Source organism: Bubalus kerabau, chromosome 6, assembly GCF_029407905.1.
Source record: "Bubalus kerabau isolate K-KA32 ecotype Philippines breed swamp buffalo chromosome 6, PCC_UOA_SB_1v2, whole genome shotgun sequence".
In the NCBI taxonomy this organism is placed as follows: Eukaryota; Metazoa; Chordata; class Mammalia; order Artiodactyla; family Bovidae; genus Bubalus; species Bubalus kerabau.
In genome coordinates, this window is record NC_073629.1 from 89183163 (window position 1) to 89206223 (window position 23061).

Sequence of the window (23061 nt, forward strand, 5' to 3'; positions counted from 1 at the left end):
TGATCCCTGGATTGGGAAGACCCCCTGAAGGAGGGCACGGCAACCCACTCCAGTATTCTTGCCTGGAGAATCTCATGGAGAGAGGAGTCTGGCAGGTTACTGTCCATAGGATTGCACAGAGTCAGACATGACTGAAGAGACTGAGCATACATGTAAGGTCACATTCACAGATTCCTGGGATTAGGATGTGGACATATATTTTCAGGAGCCACCGTGGAATATACTACAGTGACCAAACATACACAAAAACAACAAGCAAACAAAAATATTTCTTTGCCCTCATGGAGTTTATAGTTTACTTGGGGAAATAGACATTAAATCAAGACATAATTATAAAACATATATTATAGTTATAAATAATAGTTATATATTATAATTAGGTCTATGAAGGGAAGTTACAGGGTGCTTTGAAAGATTTTAACAAGGGAACATCATTAAGGATAGAGGTCAGGTCAGACCTCTGAACAAGTGACATTTAAGCTGACCATTAATGACTATGTCAGAGCTGAGGCATGGGGAGGGGCTGTTAGAGAGGTTGGAAGAGACTATTCTAACAAACAGAACATTAATTGCAAAGGCCTTGAGATGGGGATTTGTGAATGAAGTGAAATGAATGAAGGTCATTGTGGCTGGAGTGTACTGAGCAGGGGAGAGTGGAGTGAGGTGAGACTGGGTCACATCAGGGAAGGACTTGAGAGCCATTTTTAGGACTTACGGAAACCTAAGTACAATGAGGAACCAGTGATGTATTTTAAACAGGAGGATTTGAATTGGTTTTTTAAATGTTACTGCAGCTAATATTTGGAACTTGTGTTCTTGGGAAACAAGGTTGAAAGCAGAAGAAAAGGAAATTCTAGGTAAGAGGTAGCTAAAGCTTGGTCCAGGGTAATAGCAGGAGAGATGAGGGAAGTGAAAGGATTCGAGTTACACATTGCAGGTAGAGTTGACATGGTTTGGGGAAAGACTGGCTATAGAGAAACGAGGCAGGGGGAAGCTTTGAGGATGGCTTTCAGTCTGTTGGAGGAACAGGCACTAAACAAATGACCATAATAGAGGGATTCATAAGGTGATTAAACAATACAGAGAGAACTTCTGATAGTGCCTGGAACAAGGTGCGGTTGGTAGTGGGTAGAATGCCAAAGGCCTCAAAGAATGCTTGTTAGGTAAAGTGGTGGAGAAGAGCATTTCTTACAGAGGAGGAGCATGAGGAAAAATATCCAGAGACACGAAGGTGCATGGTATGTTCAGGGAGCAGGGAGGATCCCTTGGAGGAAGCAGGCAAGCGAATGTTTGTGTTCCCAACAGCATCTCTTTTTAATGTTTATCGTGGTCCTTTGGGCACAGTAGTATCTTAATTCTTCTTGCGACCTGGCCTTCCTACCATAAAACTATTCAAACTGAGTGTAACCATCTCAGACAATGTCATTTAACCAAGAACTACAGACTCACAAGTTCCTAAACTGAGTAAACATCGAGTTCAGTTCAGTCACTCAGTCGTGTCTGACTCTTTGCGACCCCATGGACTGCAGCATGCAAGGCTTCCATGTCCTTCACCAACTCCCGGAGCTTGCTCAAACCCATGTCCATCAAGTTGGTGATGTCACACAACCATCTCATCCTGTGTTGTCCCCTTCTCCTCCTGCCTTAATCATTCCCAGCATCAGGGTCTTTTCTAAGGAGTCAGTCCTTCATATCAGGTGGCCAAAGTATTGGAGCTTCAGCTTCAGTCCTTCCAATGAATAGTCAAGAATAATTTCCTTTAGGATTGACTGGTTTGATCTCCTTGCAGTTCAAGGGACTCTTAAGAGTCTTCTCCAGCACCACAGTTCAAAAGCATCAGTTCTTCAGTGCTCAGCTTTCTTTATGGTCCAACTCTCACATCTATACATGAGTACTAGAACAACCATAGTTTTGACTAGGCAGACCTTTGTTGGCAAAGTAATGTCTGCTTTTTAATATGCTTTCTAGGTTTGTCATAGCTTTTGATTTATTTAATCCAGATACGTTGGTTGATGGTTTAGTCACCAACTTGTGTCTGATTCTTTCGACCCTATGGACTATAGCCTGCCATGCTCCTCTGTCCATGGGATTTCCCAAGCAAGAATACTGGACTGGGTTGCCATTTCCTTCTCCAGGGGATCTTCTCAACCCAGGGATTGAACCAGGACCTCCTGCACTGCAGGTGGTCTCCTGCATTGCAGGCAGATTCTTTACCAACTGAGACACCAGGGAAGCCCAGATGTGGAAGATGCCCAATGACTAAGTGTCACTTTTTAGAATTTGGCAGGAAATGTGAACTTTCTTCTGGAAGTATCACCATGTGTGCATGATAGACTTGTTTGGTTTTTAAGTGAATAGCCAAAATTTTAGGCTCTTTTATTCTCAGTGTACATGAGTAGTTGTAATTAGATAGTGGTGTGATGCAGCAAAAAGTAGGGGATGGAGTGGAAGGAAATACATGAAGTCAGGGTGGGTTGGATACATCACACAATCTTCTTTCTGCTATCAGCATAATGTGTTTACATCATAAATTTGACCCTTTCCCTTAAGTTTTCAAAGCCTTTTGACAGTTCCATTCACCTGTATCAATAGTTTCCAAAATAGTTTCCACTGATACACACGTGGCAAATTACAATTATGGGGTGGCACTATTCTGCAGAGTAAGACCCAGGGTCACTGACACTTCTGGGCATGCCAGCTGTATTTCTACCCTTTATCTTGCATGCAGGAAAATGTATGGGAATGCAAGAGCCTGAGAGTGACATTTTTTTAATAGGGATAACTTTGATGTGCTTTCATATACTGCCCAAGTAAATGTTTGCAAATATGGAGAATTTTAAGGTCAACGATTATTGGTTTTTGAGAAAAGAAGCTCACTCAAATTAAAAGTATATATATACCAATACAACTGATGCAAAGAGCCGACGACCATTGGAAAAGACCCTGATAACTGGGAAAGATTGAAGGCAGGAGGGGAAAGATTCAAGGCAGGCGGAGAAAGGGGTGACAGAGGATGAGATGGTGGGATGGTATCACCAACTCAATGGACATGAGTTTGAGTAAACTCCAGGAGCTGGTGATGGACAGGGAGGCCTGGCATGCTGCAGTCCATGAGGTCGCAAAGAGTCGGACAAGAGGGAGGACTGAACGCCAACAACAAATGTCTTAATTTTATTTAGCTTATTGTGCTCGTGCCTGGAAAATCCCGTGGACGGAGGAGCCTGGTAGGCTACAGTCCATGGGGTCTCGAAGAGTTCGACAGGACTGAGCGACTTCACTTTCACTTTTCACTTTCATTCATTGGAGAAGGAAATGGCAACCCACTCCAGTGTTCTTGCCTGGAGAATCCCATGGACGGGGGAGCCTGGTGGGCTGCTGTCTATGGGCTTCCACAGAGTCGCACACGACTGAAGTGACTTAGCAGCAGCAGCAGCAGCAGCTTAGCATGACTAGGGGCATTTTTAAGGGACTGAATACCAGGATTGGAAGTGGTGTTACCAAAGTTTTTCATGGCTATACTCTGGAATATGGGTGCTTATCCCAAGGGTCCCTTTTCTAGAGATGACTGAGTAAAAAAAAAAAAAAGAGAGCCATGTGCAAATTAATTCTTTCTACTGCAACCTCTACTACTGATAACCACTGATTTATTAAGTTTCTTACCATATACTAGGTAGAATGACAAAGGTTTACAAACATTATTTAATAATTAAAATAAATACTAGACTCGTTGATCATTATCCCCATTTTACAGGAGAGATAAGTGCAAGTGAGAGTTAAAGAACGCACTCAAATTCAAATCCTTGTTGTATCAGAACTAATATCAGAAAGGAAGGTCTAGTTTAAAATTATATGAGCTTAATGAGTAGTGACTCTATATGAGTCTATATGACACTATATGAGTAGTGACTCATATTTTATTCTATATTTATAAATATACAAGAAAATTGCTACCCAGGACACATATAGAAGAGACTCTGTATTTCTAATCACCCTGGAGATATCCCTTAGAGAATAGTCTTGGGTAACAGGAGCCTCTGAAGGTACTTTTTTCTCCCCAAGGCATAGGAAGGCAGACAGAAGCCATGGAGAACTTTGCCTTGGCACCCTTTGACAACATTCCACAAACCATACTCCTTCCTTCCTTTCTTTCGTTCTTCCTTCCTCCCTCTCTCTTGTTTCCCCTCAGTCCCTTCCCTCCCTCCCTCGAGCTCCCTCTTTCTCTCCATTCTACCCTCCCTCTATCTTTCCCTCCCCACTCCTTTCTTCCTCCCTCCCCACTTCCTCCCTTCTTTGGTCATCCATTCTCCTGTCTTCCTTCACAATTCCCAGTTAGACTGTGATCTAAGCACTCTTAATTATAAGGCATTCTCATCTCTTCATAGGTGCTCCTTATATGTTTTGATTGATGACTGCTCAGTGGTGGAATTACAACCACATCAGCTGAATCACCTTCAACATTAGCACAGTGACAGATGTTACATATGTCTTTTTGTCTCTGCCATTTAGAAGGAGCTTAGCATCTACTCTAAGAGATTACAGTCTCTATGGGGGATCCAGATATGTGGAAAATGGCTCCAACACATGGCAGGGATCAGGATTATAAGTAGGCACAACATATAAAGGGAGTGAAAAGAGAATGACTGGGGAGGGGTGGAGGCACTTCATTTAAACAAGATCCTGCAGATGGGGAAGGGTTTCAATAAATGAGAATGGGATGGAGTAATCCTGAAGGAGGGCATAGCATGAGCAAAGTGATGGATGTAGACATATAGAAGTTGTGGTCAGGAAAAGATCCATCATCAGTTGTGGTTTGATCAGGGATATAAATATATGTTGCCAGAATATTTTAAGATGAATTATGGGAAAATAGAGGAATGAACTATTTTTTTAAATCATGGAGAGAAGCTTTTGCTCTACGTGAAATGTTGGTGCCATATTTGTTGAAAGGCATTCATTTCCTTTTTTACTTCCATCATCATTTTCATTGTTGTCATAATCACCATTATTAAACTTTATGACTGTGCAGCTTTTTACAAGTTCTCATTCATGGCTTCATTACATATTTAATACCTCTCCATTGAGTTGATGGCATGGTTTCGGTGGAAAGTAATGAAAACTGCAAATGATGCTGGCTAATACAATAAAAAAGGATATGTTGTCGCATGGTATTGTTCAGGTAATGTTGGCTTTAAGAAGATATGCCACGATGGGGCAGGATGGGATTTCTTTTGCTCTCTCTGCTTTGACCTCTTTGGGTCCAACTTTATCATTAGGGCTGCTCCCTTTAGGCATCCACACTGTTGCTTTCTGGCTCTTTTTGTCTCAGTATTTCTAGCAGAAGTCTGGATGAACAAGGTTAAGTTTTCTTCTAGTTCCTGAATCAATTAGTCTGGTCAAAGGGATGGAGTGTGATGAAGAGTGTTTACTGGCTTAGCTTGGGTCCTGTGTTCTAATCCAGAACTGTAGATATTGTCAGCTTCTGAGAAATCATATTCTTCTCCAAATGGGAATTGAGGGTTTTAGGAAGGAAGAAAGGGAGTGGGTGTGGATGGGATGAATGCTAAAGAGGGCCTTAAAGAATATCCTTTAGAGAAATATAGGCACTTTTATGCTGTTTTGTAGCTGAAGAGTGGACATTTATAGTCCTGTTAGTTGTGCAAAGATGAAATAGTTCCCTTTTTTTTGGAAGGTTATATACATGGAGAGAAAAAAAATATTATATGCTATTATGTGAATTCAGAAGTGGAAGAATGCTACTATCCCCTCTGGAAAGACAGGGCAGACAAGTGTCTTGTGATCCTGAGCAAGTTAGTAAACTCTGGTGTTGTTCAGTTGCTAAGTAGTGTCTGACTCTGTGACCCCATGGACTGTAGCATGCCCGGCTCCTCTGTCCTCCACTATCTCCCAGAGTTTGCTCAGATTCATGTCCATTGAGTTGGTGATGCTATCCTCTGCTGTCCCCATCTCCTCCTGCCTTCAATTTTTCCCAGCATCAGGGTCTTTCCCAATTAGTCAGCTCTTTGCATCAGATGGCCAATGTATTGGAGCTTCAGCTTTAGCAAGAGTCCTTCCAGTGAATATTCAGCATTGATTCCCTTTAAGATTGACTGATTTGATCTCCTCGCAGTCCAAGGAACTCTCAAGAGTCTTCTCCAGTTCCTCAATTTGAAAGCATCAATTCTTCCGTGCTCAGCCTTCTTTATCGACCAAAGTTCTCTTACCTTCTGTTTTTTTCTTGGGGGTGGGGTGGGGAGGAGGGGTGAAAAATGAGAAAATAGTAGCACCTACTTCACAGAGTTATTGAGGGGATGAAATGGGACATTTACTGATCCAGGTGACCAAATGCCTTTCCATTCATTATGCATTTAATTTTTACAATTTCCAGGAAAGTAACTAAGAACATCCAATCTAAGAGACAACATTCCTTAGGTTGATGAATTTCCTCTGGTTATTAGCCACAGGAAACACTAGACCCATCCAAGTCTTGTGATTCCAAGCCTTACCCATTCTCTTTCCACTACACTGTGCTGCTACTTAATGAGATCCCCAGCTCTCTGTGTCTTTGCCTTGCCTTTAACAGGATCCGCATTGAGGGAACTACACATGCAAATTATTATTAGCATGAAAACGGGTAATTATTATTTTTTACATTTGCATCATCACAGATAATCTTTTTGTTATACATTCTTTAGCAGTGAATGCCTGAACGAGAGGGCTTTCGGTTCATTCAGATGGTCATTAATTCTAAATAAGAAATTCATTTACTGTCACTCATGTTGCTTAAACAATGCAAAGCAAAGAGTGAGTGCAGAGCAATTTCAGACTGTAAAGGCTGGGACTGAAGCTGGAAATCACCTAGCCCAACCTTTTAATTTACATATGAGCGAAATGAAGGCCTGAATAGAGAAGGTCATACAATTAATTAGTGGCAGAGCTGGGACTAGCATGCAATTTCTTTACCTCTATGCCAAAGTCTTGCCATTAAAGCATGAATGCTGATCATCAGAATGCTATTTGGTTAGGAATTCCCTGATTACTTAAAACACTTTGAGGGCTTTAGGATAGAGACACTTAATGTGCTAAAGGTTCCAAAATGAAAATATATGAAGAATCTTTGACAAATTCCCTTGTGTTGTATTAATTTTAATCTTCATTATTTCTACAAGGCACTTGTAGAGGGGAAAAATAAGTATCTGTATCTACTAAATGGTCTCATTTGAGTCCTGCCAATGTAAAGGTATGAACTAAAAACATTTTATATTAAAACAGAGCAAATTGCTTATGGTAACCATTGCATAATGAAGGAACACAATGAAGAATTAAGTTCAAATTACTTATCAGGTCTCTTCCATTTTCTAAGTTTTTAAAGTAGAAAATTGCACAGTATAATTACAGTAAGTTAATTTGCATTCATATTACAATTCAATGAGCAATTACATTCTTTTTTATTTAAAAAAATATTTTATAAAGTATGATTTGCATCAGTATGTTTCCAGGAAAGAGTGGCAACTTTTCCCTTGTGAGGTTTTCATACACATTCAACCTTGAAGCTTATATCTTCTGGTATAGAGTTATAGCTTCTTATTGGCTTTTTGGGACAGGAGAGGAGAGAACCATTTGAAGTATGACTATGGTTTTTGACAAGAACTCTTCAAGGCATCATTGAATATCAGGGTTTAGAAGGAGAATTTAAAGGTCTTATTGCTTAAGAGTTCTTTCTCCCCTTCACTTCCTCCATCTTCAGGTTGAATTTCTCCATCGAATTCCTGCCAAGCTATCAGCCAACCTATATTTGATTAACTCCTGTGCTAGGAAATTCTTTGCCTCTGATGACACCCGTATCATCACTGGTCAGTGCTTTCATTTTGTGAAAGATGCTCCATTTTGGCCTAACTATCCTTTTATTAATGTACTTTAAAGGATGCTTTTTTAAAAGAAAAAACACTCATTGCTTTGGCAGGGCTATGCACAACATACAGCACTCTTTTTATGTTGAGAGCAGAACATTTTATTCATGACTTGAAGCATTAGCATGAATATCTGTGTTGGGCCATCGTAATGTTATTGTTCAATTGCTAAGTTGTGTCTGACTCTTTGTGACCCCATAGACTGCAGCACACCAGTGTTCCCTGTCATTCACTCTCTCCTGGAGTTTGTTCAAACTCATGTCCATTGAGTCAGTGATGCCATCCAACCATCTCATCCTCTTTCTCCCCCTTCTCCTGCCTTCAGTTTTTTCCAGCATCAGGGGCTTTTCCAAGGAGTCAGTTCTCTTCTTAAAGTGGCCAAAGTACTGGAGCTTCAGCTTCAGAAGCAGCCCTTCCAATGATTATTCAGAACTGATTTCTTTTAGGATTGACTGGTTTGATCTCCTTGCTGTCCAAGGCACTCCTAAGAGTTTTCTGCAGCACCAGTTTGAAAGCATCAGTTCTTTGGTGCTCAACCTGCTGTATCGTCCAATTTTCACATCCATACATGACTACTGGAAAAACCTAGCTTTGACTATGTGGACCTTTGTTGGCAATGTGATTTCTCTGCTTTTTAACATGCTGTCTAGGTTTGTCATAGCTTTTCTTTCAAGGAACAAGTGTCTTTTAATTTCATGGCTGGGTCACCATACATAGTGATTTTGGAGACAAAATAAAATCTGCCACTGTTTCCATTTTTTCCCCATCCTTTTGCCATGAAGTGATGGGATTAGATGCCATGATCTTAGTTTTTTGAATGTTGTTTTAAGTAATGTGGTTCCCATAAAGATATGGAGTCTGACTGGCTGCTCCACTTTCTCTGTGACTACTCGTTTTAAAATTGTTTAAATTAAGATAAAATAGACATATATTGAAATACATAGATCATTAGAGTAGCTGGATCAGTTTCAAAAAATGTATTTGCTTATGTAAAACAACTCCATATTAAAGATATAGTATATTCCATTATCCCAGAAAGCACCTTTTTTCCCTTTCCAGGCAATTTCCCTCCACAGAGGCCTAATTTTATTTTTTTTTAATTTTATAAATGATGGCATTTACTTATTTTTTAAAGATCAAACCACTGAAAATAATTAAACACTGACTAATTTAGTTTTTTAAAAAAATTTTATCGGAATATAGTTGCTTTACAATGTTGTTTGGTTTCTACCTTATAGCAAAGCAAATCAGCTATATGTATATGTATATCCCCTCTCTTTTGGATTTTCTTCCCATTTAGGTCACCACAGAGCACTCAGTAGGCTTCCCTGAGCTATTCTGTAGTTTCTCATTAGTTATGTATTTTATACATAGTATCCACAGTGTATATATGTCAATTCCCATCTCCCAATTTATCTCATCCTCCCTTTCTCCGTGGTGTCCATACATTTATTCTCTAAGTCTGTGTCTCTATTTCTATTTTGCAAATAAGATCATCTCTACCATTTTTCTAGATTCCACATATATGCATTAATAAACAATATTTGTTTTTCTTATCATATCATAATTTTTCTTATCATACATTTATTTTTCTGTTTTTGATCCTCATATAGATGGAATAATAGTAATGTCCTTTTTTGAATCTGGTTTGTTTTATTCAATTCTTTAAAAAACATTTATCCATGTTGCTGTACCTATCGATAGTTTATTTTGTTCTTGCTTAGTACTGTTCTACGGTATGGATAGTCTATAGTTTGTTTACTCATTCTACTGTGGAAAAAGATATGTGTTGTCTTCAGTTTGAGCTATTATGAAAAAAAATGCTGCTATAAACTTTCTAGTATATATGTTTGTGTGTGTGTATATACATGTTTTATTTCTCTGGGGTATATAACTATGAGTAGATGCCTACAAGTGCCCAGAGTAAATGTACACTTATTGTTTGTTGTTTAATCACTAAGTCCTGTCCAAATCTTTTGAGACTCTGTGGATTCTAGCCTGCCAGGCTCCTCTATCCATGGGATTTCCCAGACAAGAATACTGGAGTGGGTTGCTATTTCCTTCTCCAAGGGATCTTCCCAACCCAAGGCTTGACCCCACGTCTCCTGAATTGGCAGGTAGATATTTTTACCATTAAGCCACCTGGGAAGCACAGATGTACCCTTAATTTGATTTTTAAAAAAGTGCCAGGCAGTTTTTCAAAATTGTGATACCATTCCTTATGATTAATGGTATACATCTTTCTGTTCAGTTCAGTCACTCAGTCATGTCTGACTCTTTGTGACCCCATGGACTGCAGCATATCAGGCTTCCCTGTCTATCACCCATTCCTGGAGCTTACTCAAACTCATGTCCATCGAATCAGTGATGCAATCCAACCATCTCATCTTATATTGTCCCCTTCTCCTCATGCATCTTTACATATGCCTATTGGCTATTCAGTTTATCTCAGTCTGTAAAGTGTCTGTTCAAGTATTCTGTTCATTTTAACTAGGTTGTCTTTTTACTGTTAAATAAGAATAGTCATATTTTCTGGATTTAAGTCCTTTGTCAGATATATGTTTTGTGAATATTTTCTCCAGGTTTATAGTTTACCATTCATTTTCTTAAATGTTGTCTTTTGATCAGCACATGTTTTAAACTTTGATAAGGTTCAATTGATTTTTTTTCATTTATGTTTAGTGATTTTCTGTCTTCTCTAGGAAATCTGTGCATCCCTCCACATCATGATGATACTCTGTAATGTTCTCCTTTAGAACTTTTACCATTTTAGCAATTATATTTTGGTCTATGTATGGTATGAGAAGGGTTTCGAGGTTAATTTTTTCCCCATATGTTTAAACAGTTGTTCTAATACCCTGTTTTAAAGACTTTTCTTTCGTTAATGAGTAATCGTCGCACCTTTGTAAAAAAAAAAAAAAAGTCAATTGATGGCCTATATGTTGGTCTATTTCTGATTCTCTATTCTGTTCCACTGATCAACTTATCTATCCTTAATGCCAGTACCATACTGTTTTGACTATCATAGCTTTATAGTAAGTCTTGAAGTCAGATAGGATAAGCTCTCTAATTTTGCTCTTCTTTATCAGATTATTATAGTTATTGTAAGTCCCTTTGCATTTCCATATATATTTTAGTATTAGTTCATCAATTTCTTGAAAAAATATGCTGAGATTTCTATTGCAATTGTGCTAAGTTTACAGTTCAACTTGGGGAGAAGTTGACATCAACACGAAGCTTCCCAAACCGTGAGCGTGGCATGCCTCTCCATGTATTTGGGTCGCCTGTAATTGTTTTCATCAACATTTTGTAAGTTTTGGTGGAGAAAACTTGCACAACTTTTATTCAATCTACTCCTAAGTGTTTTGTGAGGTGCTGTCATAAATGGCATCTACTTTTTTTCATTTTCCAGCTGTCTGACTGACTGTATAACTTTGGATAAGGTATTTATCCTCTTTGAGTTTATTTCTGACCTATAAAATGTGAGTTCATGTTCTTCTTAGAAGAAGGTCAGGTGTAAATATGCACAAATAGTTTTTAGGGGTTCTTTTATTATTGATATTAAAAAGGATCACTTAGAAAGTTCATAATGAAGTTCTTGGTATATTAGAAATTATTCTTTGGCTCAAAAGTGAAAAACAAACAAAAAAAAACAACTCAAACTGGCCTAAGTAATAGAGGGAATATTTTGGCTCACATAAATGAAAAATCTGGAAGGGGATCTGTTAGTTGGGCTGAGGCATGACTAAACCAAAGCCCTTCAACAATGCCCTCATAAAGCTCTATTTTCCCATCTTTTAGTCCTGTATTCTTCTGGTGCAGTTTCATTCTCCAAAGGCTTGTCTTATGAAATGGGTTTCTGCAGCTACAGGCTTTTCAGTGTCCAGTCCAACGGTGGAGAGAAAACATTCTTCCTAGTTGCTCTGTCACAAGTAAAGAGGTCACCCATTTGACCATCTCTGAATTGTGGCCAAGAAATGTGTGGCACCTGTCCATCCCTCCAGCTACAGGTAGACTCAGCTCTCCTATAACTAAATAGAAGAAAATATTATTGAGTAGGGGCATGGTCTCCCAGGAGAAGAAAGAGGAATGGCCCCAAAGAGGCAAACAACAAATATTTGTCATATCTTTAACCCAGTAGCCACAAAATACATGGCAGCTGTATCATATGGTGGGCATATTCTTCTCTGCCTCTGATACTCTCTAGGCATCAGAGACTCAATCATTTTTCTGATAGCATTCAGTCTACTTCTGTTTCAAGCACTAATATCACCTTAAGCTCTACTTTATGAGTGAGAAAATTGGGGGTTTGTATTGGAACTTAAGAGCCTTTCGACAATCACTTTAGCTCTCCTTGTTGTTTCTACTGTGCATTTAGCTAAAAAGAGCAGATTGGTGGCATAAATACAATTGCAGTGTGGCTACTCTTCTCCACCCCCTCCTTGGAAAAATAAAAGGGGTGCTATTTATAGTGACTGCAGACCAAAGTCAAGTTTAGTAATATTGCCACACAACCTTCCCCTGGAATCAAGCAAGGCTAGTATCATGAAAGAAGGGAACTTCTGTTTTGATGAAGTCATACAGAAAATTTTTTTCATTGGTTTTGAATGTTTTACTTGTATGTCTAGAACACACAAGAACAGTATCTGAAGTATGGTTAATGAAAGATTTTACAAAATACTTTCTTTTCTGCTTAAAAACAAAACAAAACAAAACCTGGACCTCTTCACTTTCACACTAAATTCCAAAGTCCTGAACACGGCAAACAAGACCCTTTGCAGTCTATGTTGCTTCTCTGGAGTCAAATATATGTGTGTGTGTTTGTGTGTGCATGTGCACCCTACTCTTCACAACCCTGTGGACTGTGGCCCCCCCAGGCTCTTCTGTCCATGGAATTTTCCAGGCAAGAATACTGGAGTGGGTTGCCTTTTCCTACTCCAGGGCATCTTCTCAACCTAGGGATCGAACTCAGGTCTTGCTTCTCCTGCCTTGGCAGACAAATTCTTTACTGTGAGCGCCACCTGGGAAGCCCTAGAGTCAATTATAGCCACAAACAGAGAACAATCTCTGCTATGATTTTGTATATTCTCTTTTCTTTGTCTGAAATACCTTTCCTTGCTTCACATGCTTATTCAGTTTTCTTTCAAGATGATATCACTTCCTTCATGAAATCTCAGCATCCTGCTCTGGGTTAAATGCCCAGATTTGATGCTTACCTAGCATCCCATACTTAGCATTACCACTATATAGCATTTATTGTGATGCAGTACAATGGTGCATTTCTTTCATGAGCCTATAAGTTGTTTAAGAGTAAATTTTTTTTCTTTTTGTTTTCTTTCTCAGCCAATGCCCAACAGTGTGCCTAGTATAAAGTAAGCAATCAGTAAATATTTTTTGAAAAAATGAATAAAATCTGAGTGTGAACGTGAGTTTAAATGAAAAGGATGAGAAGCTTATATACCTTTGGTATTAAGCTTTGAAAATTTTGTGCATTCTGTGTATTAGCATACTTTGAACACATGATATTTCTAATAAGCTGGGTAGAAGTGCTCCTATTGAATGTTATTCAAAATTTTATTAATTTGAGAGTTTTATGTGTAGAGAAATATTAGCATATTCCTGGCATGTGTAAGCATTACAAACTATTTAATAAACAGTGGCCATGGAATAATTTGTGTTTCAAACCCTTAGAGCTTACAGCACAAATTCATTTTATTATACTTCATCCAATGAGAGGTATATTTGAAATGATTGTAGGAATAAACAGAATTTTAAATAATGTATAATACATAAAATGAACTACTTTTTATCTCTTTCTTTGGAGGAGTGATTATTGCTGATTGGATTTATTATTTCTGACATTTGATTTTGCCTTCAATTGCGGATCAGTCTCAAACAGTACTTATATAGGCTGCCCCTCTGGGTGTCTGAAGAATCATGTGCATAGGGATGAATTACGTGAATTTCAATAAAGCTCCTTTCTGTCCATATGCATGCTACTCATGCCCATGTTTTTTATTCAGTTGACTCAGGGCTCTGTAAAGGCAGGATATGTTTCTGATTTATCATCATTATTTCCAATGCCTCCCACAATGCCTGATATATAACATGGACTCTACAAATGCTGGTTGATTTAAAGTGAACTATTTTGGAATTGTTCTGGAATGAGAATCGATGTTTACTGAGTGACTTATTCAGTGCTAGCCATGTTCAATATATTTTTCCATTTAAAGCTTGCACAATGTCCTGAAGCAGGTATCACTGCTATAGAACTGAGACTTTTGAAGCTCAGAGAGGTAAGTAACTTATCAAAGATGACTCAGGATACAGTACACACAAGAGGAGTACTTCCCTACCTGGACTGTCATGAAGGTTAAATGCATTAATGAATGGAGAGCACCCAGAATGCTGCCTGGAATCCTGGCATATAATAAGCAATGCACACATTTTTGCTGTTCTTATTACTTTGCTATTTATCAGGGTAGATGATAAAAGAATGTTTATTGTTTTTTACGCCACACATAATACAAACTGTATTGTTATTTAAAAGAGAATTAAAGAAATACCCTAATATTTATGTGAGTTGTTTCTTGACACATTTGGCATAAAAACTTAAAATGGTACTTTAAGATGTGATTTGGTTTAACCTTGAAGACTATTAGGTGTTTGGTGGGCAGCTTGTTTGCTATTAGAATCTGTATAACTTTCCTTCAGCCTGGAGCTGGGAACAGCTGTAGCTTGTTGCCCCTGTTAGATTTAAAAGGAATTTTCTGAGTTTCCCTGGTGGACATTCTCCAAGGCTGAAAAGAGAGTTTTACAAGAGTGCCTTCCATTTTTATCACTCCACCACTCAAGTGTCAGGTATTATCCCAAAGTCTGTAATCATAACCTCATTTGAAAATAGAACCAGAAGGAAGAGGGGTGAAGTCCACAGCTCTCAAAGGCAAGGCCTTAAAATGTATGTAAATAGTTTTGATGTTTCACAGCTGTCTCACGCATTGAGAAACTTCAGTGCTTTGGGGAGAGTCGATGAAGTTACACCTATGTTCACTCACCTAAGGTTTGACATTTGTCCCAGTTGTTTGAAGTGCATGATGGTTTTCTACACCCACTTTCCCTATTTCAATGAGGTCTTGGGAAATTTGTCAATGTCCCCTGGTTTTCTTCGTATTGAGTTCAGACTCTGGAGGTCTGTCTGTATGGAAGAGAAAACTCAAGTGTTTTATTAATAGAGTTCTCTGGTGAGCCTGAACTTCCTACTGATGTATCTTAAGTGTTCTGTAATCTTAAGTGTTCTGTAATAATTCTAGCCACTTTCTAGAACTTTAGAAAAGTTGGAGAGGCTTGAGCCACTTTCTCTGGGCCCCACCATTAGGCGGGCTAGTCATACCCAGAAGTAAATAGAAAGAATTGTATCCACCACCCACGGGTGGGACCTCCCTCCCACCTTGTTGGGAGTTCTCTTCCACCAACTTTTCTCCCAAGATTGCATCCTGCCAGTGACCTCACACTTTTTTCCTGTCTCCATGTAAATTGCTATCTTTTCAGGAGGTGCATGACAGCCTCTGTTTGCTGGGGCCTCCATTTGTACAGAGGCTGTTATTATGGAATAAGTTTAATGGGTCGTGAATTTTGTGGAGGCAGGGAGGGTCTCTCGATGACTTTGTATGTACCAGCCATGGACCTACTGGCTCTGCAAGGAGTGCATTAGGCTATATATTTTTAGCCCATTGACTCTGGAAGTAATAACCCTAAATGCTTCATTAAATTTTCATGGGTGAGTGATGGAAACTATGGGAGGGGGGGGATGCAAAACCCAAATCAGCCACATTGGCTTCATTATTACCCAGCTGGAGGACAGGAGTGTGGCCCTTAAAAAGAGTAAAAATAAACTTTGAAGAACTGTGGCCAGTATCTTCTTTTCCTTCCCTGCTCCAACAGCGCAGGACTGGACTTGATTTTTTTTTTTTTTTTCCTTTCACACCTGGCATTCAGGACTCTGAAGATGGGTGTGCAAACAGGCATTCACTGGAGTTAAATCCAGTCTCAGGGTTGAAGAATTTATTTTCTGACAGACACACTATTTTCTGCAGTTTGGCGGATCTGGGTAAGCTAGGGCCAGAAGTAGGGAGCCACTGATTACATCCTGCCTGGGCCTTCTCCTGCGCCTGTTCTAATCTGGGGATTGTTTACCCCAGGACATTCCGAGAACCAGAGTTGCCGGGAAGAAGGCAAGGGGAAGCACTGGGTGTTAACTGGGCCCTGAGTCTCTCCCTGGGACTCACGAAAGCGTGACAGATGCGTGCCTCCTCCCTCTCCCTCGCCCAACTTTGCTGGGAAGCCTCAATGAAGACGGGCGCACAGACGAGGGTTGGCTGCTGGGAACTAGCGCCCCCTCCTGCGAAGGGGAGTTGGGGCCACACGCCCGCCCCGGACCGGCCCTGTACTTTTGAGCAGGGGCGCTCTTTTCAATTTGGGTCTGCGCGGGTTTAGAGGCCTGGGATGTTAAGAGTCGACTAGAGAAAAATGAAGGAGGCCACGCGGAGGCGGCCGGTGGCGATGCTGAATGGCAAAAACTGGATACTTCGTGGAAAAACCCGAGTCTAGTGGCTTTTACCCCATCTCGCCCTCACTCCCCTTCTCCGCCCACGTAGCCGGGGCGGGGACCCAGCGCTCTGGGCTCAGCTCTCCCCCTTCTACGCCGGGATGGGGAGTGAGCGCCAGGGCTCCAGAGGCTCGACTGCGAACCGCGGCGCCCCCGCTCGCCCGCTCTCCCTCCTCCTCGTCACCACCTCGACTCCGCTAAGCTTTCGGAGCGCGCTCGGGCGGCGCACAGAAACACCCGGGAGGGAGCGGGAGCCGGAGCCCGTGAGGCCAGGGCGCGCGGCGGGCAGGCAGGCGGCGGCGACGGCGTCCGGGGAGCGGGCAGGTGAGCGGCGCTTGGCGGGCGCGGGGCTGGCGGGGCGGGGGCGCGGGAGGAGGCGGGTCTGAGCGCCGGGCGGTCTCCTCCCCCTGCTCTGACGCTGGGCCCGTGGCTCCCCGGGAGGATGGACCCAGTTCGGCGCTCGCCCGGGCTTCCCCGGGCTGGAGAGCGCGCCTGAGTGCCGCCGCCCGCCGGGCATGGGGAGCCGCTTCCTGGGCGGCTGCGGCTGCGGAGGAGGATGCTTTCGGCGAGCAGAGGTGAGGCACGGCGGGAGGCTCGCGGCCGCCGCGGAGTTCAGCACCGAGAGGTGTCAGGCGGGGACGCGGCGCCTGGATGCCCGGGAGGCTCCTCTGGGGCTCCCGGGCGCGGAGGAGGGCTCCAGGGGCGCCCCTCTCGGGAGTTTGGCTAGAAGTGCGGAGGGGATAGAGACTGCAGTTTTCTTTCCTCTTCCTCCACTTGCTGGGGGGAAAGGCGACTCTGCTCCTTCCTTCTGGGTCTCCCCTTACCATCCCCAGTGTCACTTCTGACCACGCTCAGTTCTCTTTCCAGTCTTGCTCATCTAATACACTTGTCTCTCTACTGGATCCCTTGCGCCCTCCTCCCTCCTGCGTCCCCGGCTGCAGCCATCCACGAGCCTTCCTTCTCCCGTTCCAAAACCTAGCCGGTACTTCCAAGCCCTTCCCCAGCCGCTCTGCCAGCGCCCCCAGGTCCGACCCTCTTCCATGCTCAGCCAAACCCGGTTTTCACTTCCCTACTCTTTGGCTGCGCTGCGGTTCCGCTACGACCTGTGGAAAAACCAGATCTATCCCAGCAACCCCTACCATTTTGCAAACACCATCGGAGCTGTACCCCGCGTCTCCTCGGAACCCATCTCTTCCCGAGACCCCATAGACTCCGTTCTTTGCTGCCGCCCTCTCCGTTCCACTCCCCAGCCCCCCGCCCTCCTCTCTCTTCCCCACTCGCCCCTCTTGCTTCTCTGCTCCAGACTCGACGCTCTGTTTCGGCCGCAGAGCTCAGCCTACCCCCGCCCCACCCCCTCAATGGGTAAACTTTAAAATCCGCGTGGTTCGGTTCATAAAGGAGCCCTGAAAAGAGAACTCAACCGCCGAGAGCGCCTTGGAGTCAGGGAGTCTAGAATGGGGGAGGTTGAGTCTCGGCGTCGTCGGAAAGGAGCTGAAGGCTGAGTATCCTAAATCAATTTCAAAACACTGGTAGCTGTAGCCGGGACTCTCCGCCCCAAGCTGGCTAGTCCCGCGAAGTATTATTGTGACCCCTGGTGGGAGGGCGCGTGTATTCTGTACACTTTTTAAAGCACTTTTAAAAAAACATAAGTACTGGTGGACGGGACGAGACGGGCACCGGGGAAGGTTGCCTGAGGTTGATGCCACTTTGCTCCTGCGTTGCTCCCTGCCGGACCCGATGTTTCACTCCACGTAAACTACCCTCCACCCCCAACGGCAGCACACAAGTCCTCATTGTTGGGGGTCTGCCTGGGCACTTCCGCCTGGGCTGAGAGAATCTGGAGGAATGGGGTGGGGGTGGGGAGGCGCGGGGCGCCGGGCGACCGCGGTCTGGATTTCGGCGGCGGCGGGTGGAGTGAAGAGCGCCGCTGCGTGGGCTTCCCTGCGCCCGGGCGCGGGTCTCGGCGGGTGGGGTGTGCGCCGGCGTGGGTCGGTGTCTGCGTGTGCGTTTGGAGGCTAGGGCACACCTGGGCTTTTAGTTCGTTTAGAAAGAAGAGCGAGTGGAGAGGCTGTGGAAGCGAGTGCGTGTTTCGCTGCCCGGAGCTGGGCTGACGGGCGAGTCCTCCGAGAAAGATGCTACAATGCAGCTCCTAACACGGCGGCGGGGGCTGGAGCAAGGATCCACTGCTATCGGTTCTTACTCCCTCCTGCTCCCCTCCCGCTGGCCCGTTCAACGCACTTTCAAAATGTTGATGGTTTTGAATAAAGCCCTTGTGGGGATTCTACTGAAACTTTATCACACTTAACATGTTTTCGACTAATCATATAAATTAAAGGTGGCTTGCGTTCAGAACCCCCTAATTATCCGGTTCACGTTCGTACGTTTATGTGCCAATTATAGGTCTTCGGGAAATCCATAGAATTATAAACCATCCCCACCCCCTGAATTAGCACTCATTGTTTTTATTATCTCAACGATGAGTGATTCTGGATAGAACCCTGAATTGCACAGGCAAGATAAAGGAGGAGGGGGAGGTGGAGAGGGTGAACGGAAAAGGGAAGCTTCGCAGCTTCTCCCCAACCCTCCCTACCCCCCATCTCCTTTAACCACTATCCCGACAAGGCTTGGTGACAATTCTGGAATCTGAAAGGGATCAAAGATTTTCTTGATTTCCCATTGAGAAGAGAGATCTAATCAAAGCTGTATAAAAAAGTCAACTTCTAAGCAATCAGAATTTGTCTGCTGATGTCCTTGATTGAAACCCCAGCATTCATGAATGGAGTATTGAAGAACTCGCAGAAATGGGTTTTGAAGCGCTATTGTTCTTTTCCATACACAGAGGCCCTCTTAAAGGTTTAGGAAGTTCAAAATGCGGTGATTTGAAAGACAGACATTGTATCTATTTGGCGACGCTGGGAGGATCTCATCTGCGGGGATTGGAGAAGAGGCCGAGTTGGGGAGTACAAACGCGTTGTTACCATCTTCTTGGGAACCGCCGGCTATCAAGTGGGGATTCAGTTCTTTCTACACATCAAGCTGACAATTAAATATCTTCCTAAAGCAGATTTAGAAGATGATTTTTAGTGATTTTTGTTTTGTTTTCTCTTTTGGGTGGTGGTTTACTTAAAGTCTAAACAGGCATATCTGGAACATTTAATCATGTTCATTGTATTCAACAATAAAATCTGAATAAAAATTACTTATTGTTGATGAAGCTCATCTCACAAGCTGTTTCTCAGTATGTTTCATTTGCAAGACAGACCATTGTGTGAGGCTGCAGGGAGGAGATGCTATCACTTATTGTTCATTTTCTCCCAAAGCCAGAGAGGAATCCACTGCTTCTGCTCCCCTCTGCCCTCTTAAGACATGTTTCTTAAATGGTGGGTGTCTGGCTTCGTCCCTGATAGTACCCTCTTAAAAATTACCTTTGGTGGATTTCTGATGCCTGGAGCCACACTGAAGGCAGGGGAAGAATCTTAATTGAGGCTGCATTATTTTTTATAATTCACTTAAGTCAAACATTTTGTTTTTGCTGGGGTTTAATCCTTCTCTCAAGCTGATAAAGCTAACAAAGCAAGAAAATCACAGTTTATATCTTTTAAATGGCACTTTACAAAATTTCATAAATTGAAGGCAGTTGTCAGGAACTATAAGTGTTACTCAGGGCTAACAAAAAATGTTCACTGGTTGAGTTAAGTGATTGAGGATGAATCACTTGACCTCTCAGAAGCTCGGTTTCATCATTTGCACAACAGGGACAATATTCTGTACTTCGTAGGCCTGCGAGCAATTCTATGGGGAAAAATGTCTCATGGGGCACTTTGGCATGTAGCAGGATTTTAGGAGAATGGGAAATTTTAGTAATAGCATGGAGTTCTGCTAAGGAGAGAGGATCGTATTTGGAATTGAAAGGGCAGGATGGAATCCAGGTACTGGACTGGCAAATCACCTCTTTAATAAAAACAGGAATAATTAACCTTTGTGGAGCTTTTACTAAGAACCAGATACTGTCTTAAGCATTTGGCATTCATTTATTTAATCCTTCACTAACCTTAGGAAGCAAATACTCGTATTTGATTGATACTGAAAGTGATAATTCAGAGAGCTGGGCACAGAGAGAGTTGGTAACTGGCCCAAGGTCACACAGCAACTAATACAATTTAAATCCAAGCATTCAGTCCTGACTGTGTCATGTTATTTCTGAGTGTGGAGGTCGTCTCAGCTCTCTCCCAAGGTGGCTGTCCCATTTAATGGGGAATAATGGAAAAGGTGGCTCTTCAGGAGGCGCAGTGGTAAAGAATTCACTTGCCAGTGCAGGAGACACAAGAAACTCGGGTTCAATCCCTGGATTTGGAAGATCCCTTGGAGTGGGAAATGGCAACCCACTCCAGTATTCCTGCCTGGAAATTTCCATGGACAGAGGAACCTGGTGGGCTGCAGTCCATGGGGTCGCAAAGAATTGGACAGTACTGAATACAGCACAGTTACTGTTAGTTTTAATGGAATAGTTAGACTTCCTGTAGGAGCAAGCTACAGGGTGTTTTCCTGCTGCCAACAGGGCATTAGGCTGATGGTGGACATTTTGAACACTTCTGACATTGTGATAGGTATTGGTTCATATACATCTACTGGGTTAGCATATTCAGTAACTGGATGTGCAGAGATTGCATTAGTGCTATTGTTGGTTACCAGAGGAGATAAGCAGAGATTCTCAAAATTAAAAGAAGGTATAACAGATGGTTAGAAGTCTGGACTTAGGTGCTAGGTTCAAACATCAGTTCCCCTAGCTCTGCTGCTGTGTGGCTTTGACCAGCTTATCAAACTTCTCTGTTCTTCAGTTACCTTTATAATAAGATAACTACCTGCCACATAAGATTGTTGTGAGGATTATAGGAATTATAACACTAGATGCTTAGAATAGTACGCAGTGGGTGATGTTATTTAACAGTTAATGTTATCCTTCAGAGGAAAGAAAAATTCTTTCCCTTGATAATAAAAAGTTTTCTGTTTGTCACTGATATTCTAAGACTTAAATATCCTTAGAGTATTTGGACTTTTTTTTTTTTTTCTTGCTAACCAGAGGTAGAGAGGAAGAGCGATATTTAAGGATTTCAGGCAAAGGTTTTGTTCTGTGTAGCTTATTGGAAATGTTTTCTCCAACATTTTTCCTCTTTGTGAAGGGGATGGAGAGATTTTCATAATGCTAAAATACCCCCATTTCATTGCACTTTTCAGCAGTTATTTTCTTTAAAAAAAAAATACTTATTTTGAGGATAATTACTCTACAGTATTGTGGTGGTTTTCCCCATACCTCAGTGTAAATCCGTCACAGGCATACTTGTGTCCCCTTCATTCTGAATTCCCCTCCCCCTAGCAGCTTGTCAGAGAGCACCAGCTCTGAGTGCCCTGTTTCATGCACTGGTTATCTATTTTGCATATGGTAGTGTATATATTTCAGGGCTATTCTCTCAATCATCCAACCCTCTTCTTTGCCCACTGAGTCCAAAAGTCTCTTCTTTATATCTGTGTCTCCTTTGCTGCCCTGTACATAGGATCGTCGGTACCATCAGTCGAGATTTCATATATGTGTGTGTTAATGTACAGTATTTGTTTTTTTTTTTTCTGACTTACTTCACTCTCTATAATAGCCTTTAGGATCATCCATCTCATTTGAACGGACTCAAATGTGTTCCTTTTTATAGCTGAGTGATACTCCATTGTATGTACATACCACAACTTCCTTATCCATTCATCTGTTGATGGACATCTAGGTTGCTTCCATGTCCTAGTCAGCAGTTATTTTCAAGGAGATAAAACAACTGTGGATAGATTGAACTCTTAGAGTAGTCAGTTCTTCCCAATCTACAGATTGGAAACCAATTTAGACTTGGGGTGATAACAAAACTGCATAGCTGAGAGGCACTGTCAGAACCCAGAATGCTTTGTTCAGTGCTCCTTCTTCTAGACCAGACTGTCTCCTATACCAGGATAGAGTTGTTTCCTGAGATATAAATAGAACTGAAGCAGAAAGAGAGGGCAAATGGGTGAGTGTTACCAGTGAAGAGCAGAAGCCTGCCAGATGTTCTGTACTGAAAAAATGTGTCCAGTAAGAGAAAGAAAATCCGTCCTCTGGGGTTATATCCATGAAAAACTAGCACAGAACTCAATCTATGAGATGTGTATCTGGACTTAGTTTGAAGAGCAAATGATCAGGTTTCTTTCGCTGTGAGATACTCTTTGTATTTTTGTTTGAGTCCTTAGATAATGGGAGGACTTTGATTTGGGAATCGTAAAACTCCTCTGGCTTCTGTTTCACGAAATATGCAACATATTCTATTGCAAAGAAATTGCCAACTTGCTTTTATTATTATTATTTTATTTTAACTTGATATATAATTGATCTCTAATCCCAGTGAGGGATTCTCATAGAGAACAGGCAATAGAAATAAAATGGTACTGAAGTGAAGAACTCACAGCTTATAATGGTAAAAGTTTGTGGTAGCAAAGATGGGTTGTTTGGCTTAGGGGATAAAGTTAGAGGAGATAATG

General features: G+C 42.1%; 1 protein-coding gene and 1 pseudogene across 33 annotated transcripts in view; one reads left to right on the forward strand and one right to left on the reverse strand.

The window, feature by feature from the left end:
* The window catches only part of DAB1 (DAB adaptor protein 1), a 956508-nt gene that overhangs the window by 475292 nt on the left and 458155 nt on the right, over nucleotides 1-23061 (forward strand). For 3 of the 33 annotated variants that reach the window (XM_055585736.1, XM_055585731.1, XM_055585734.1), the window contains exon 1: nucleotides 16021-16836. The exons of 20 other annotated variants lie outside the window; for them this stretch is intronic. The gene's annotated coding sequence lies outside the window, so the exon portion shown is untranslated. 10 more of the 33 variants (XM_055585733.1, XM_055585738.1, XM_055585730.1 and 7 more) reach the window with 8 other exon arrangements.
* LOC129656472 (40S ribosomal protein S6-like) overlaps nucleotides 18269-23061 on the reverse strand; it is a 64384-nt pseudogene continuing 59591 nt past the window's right edge.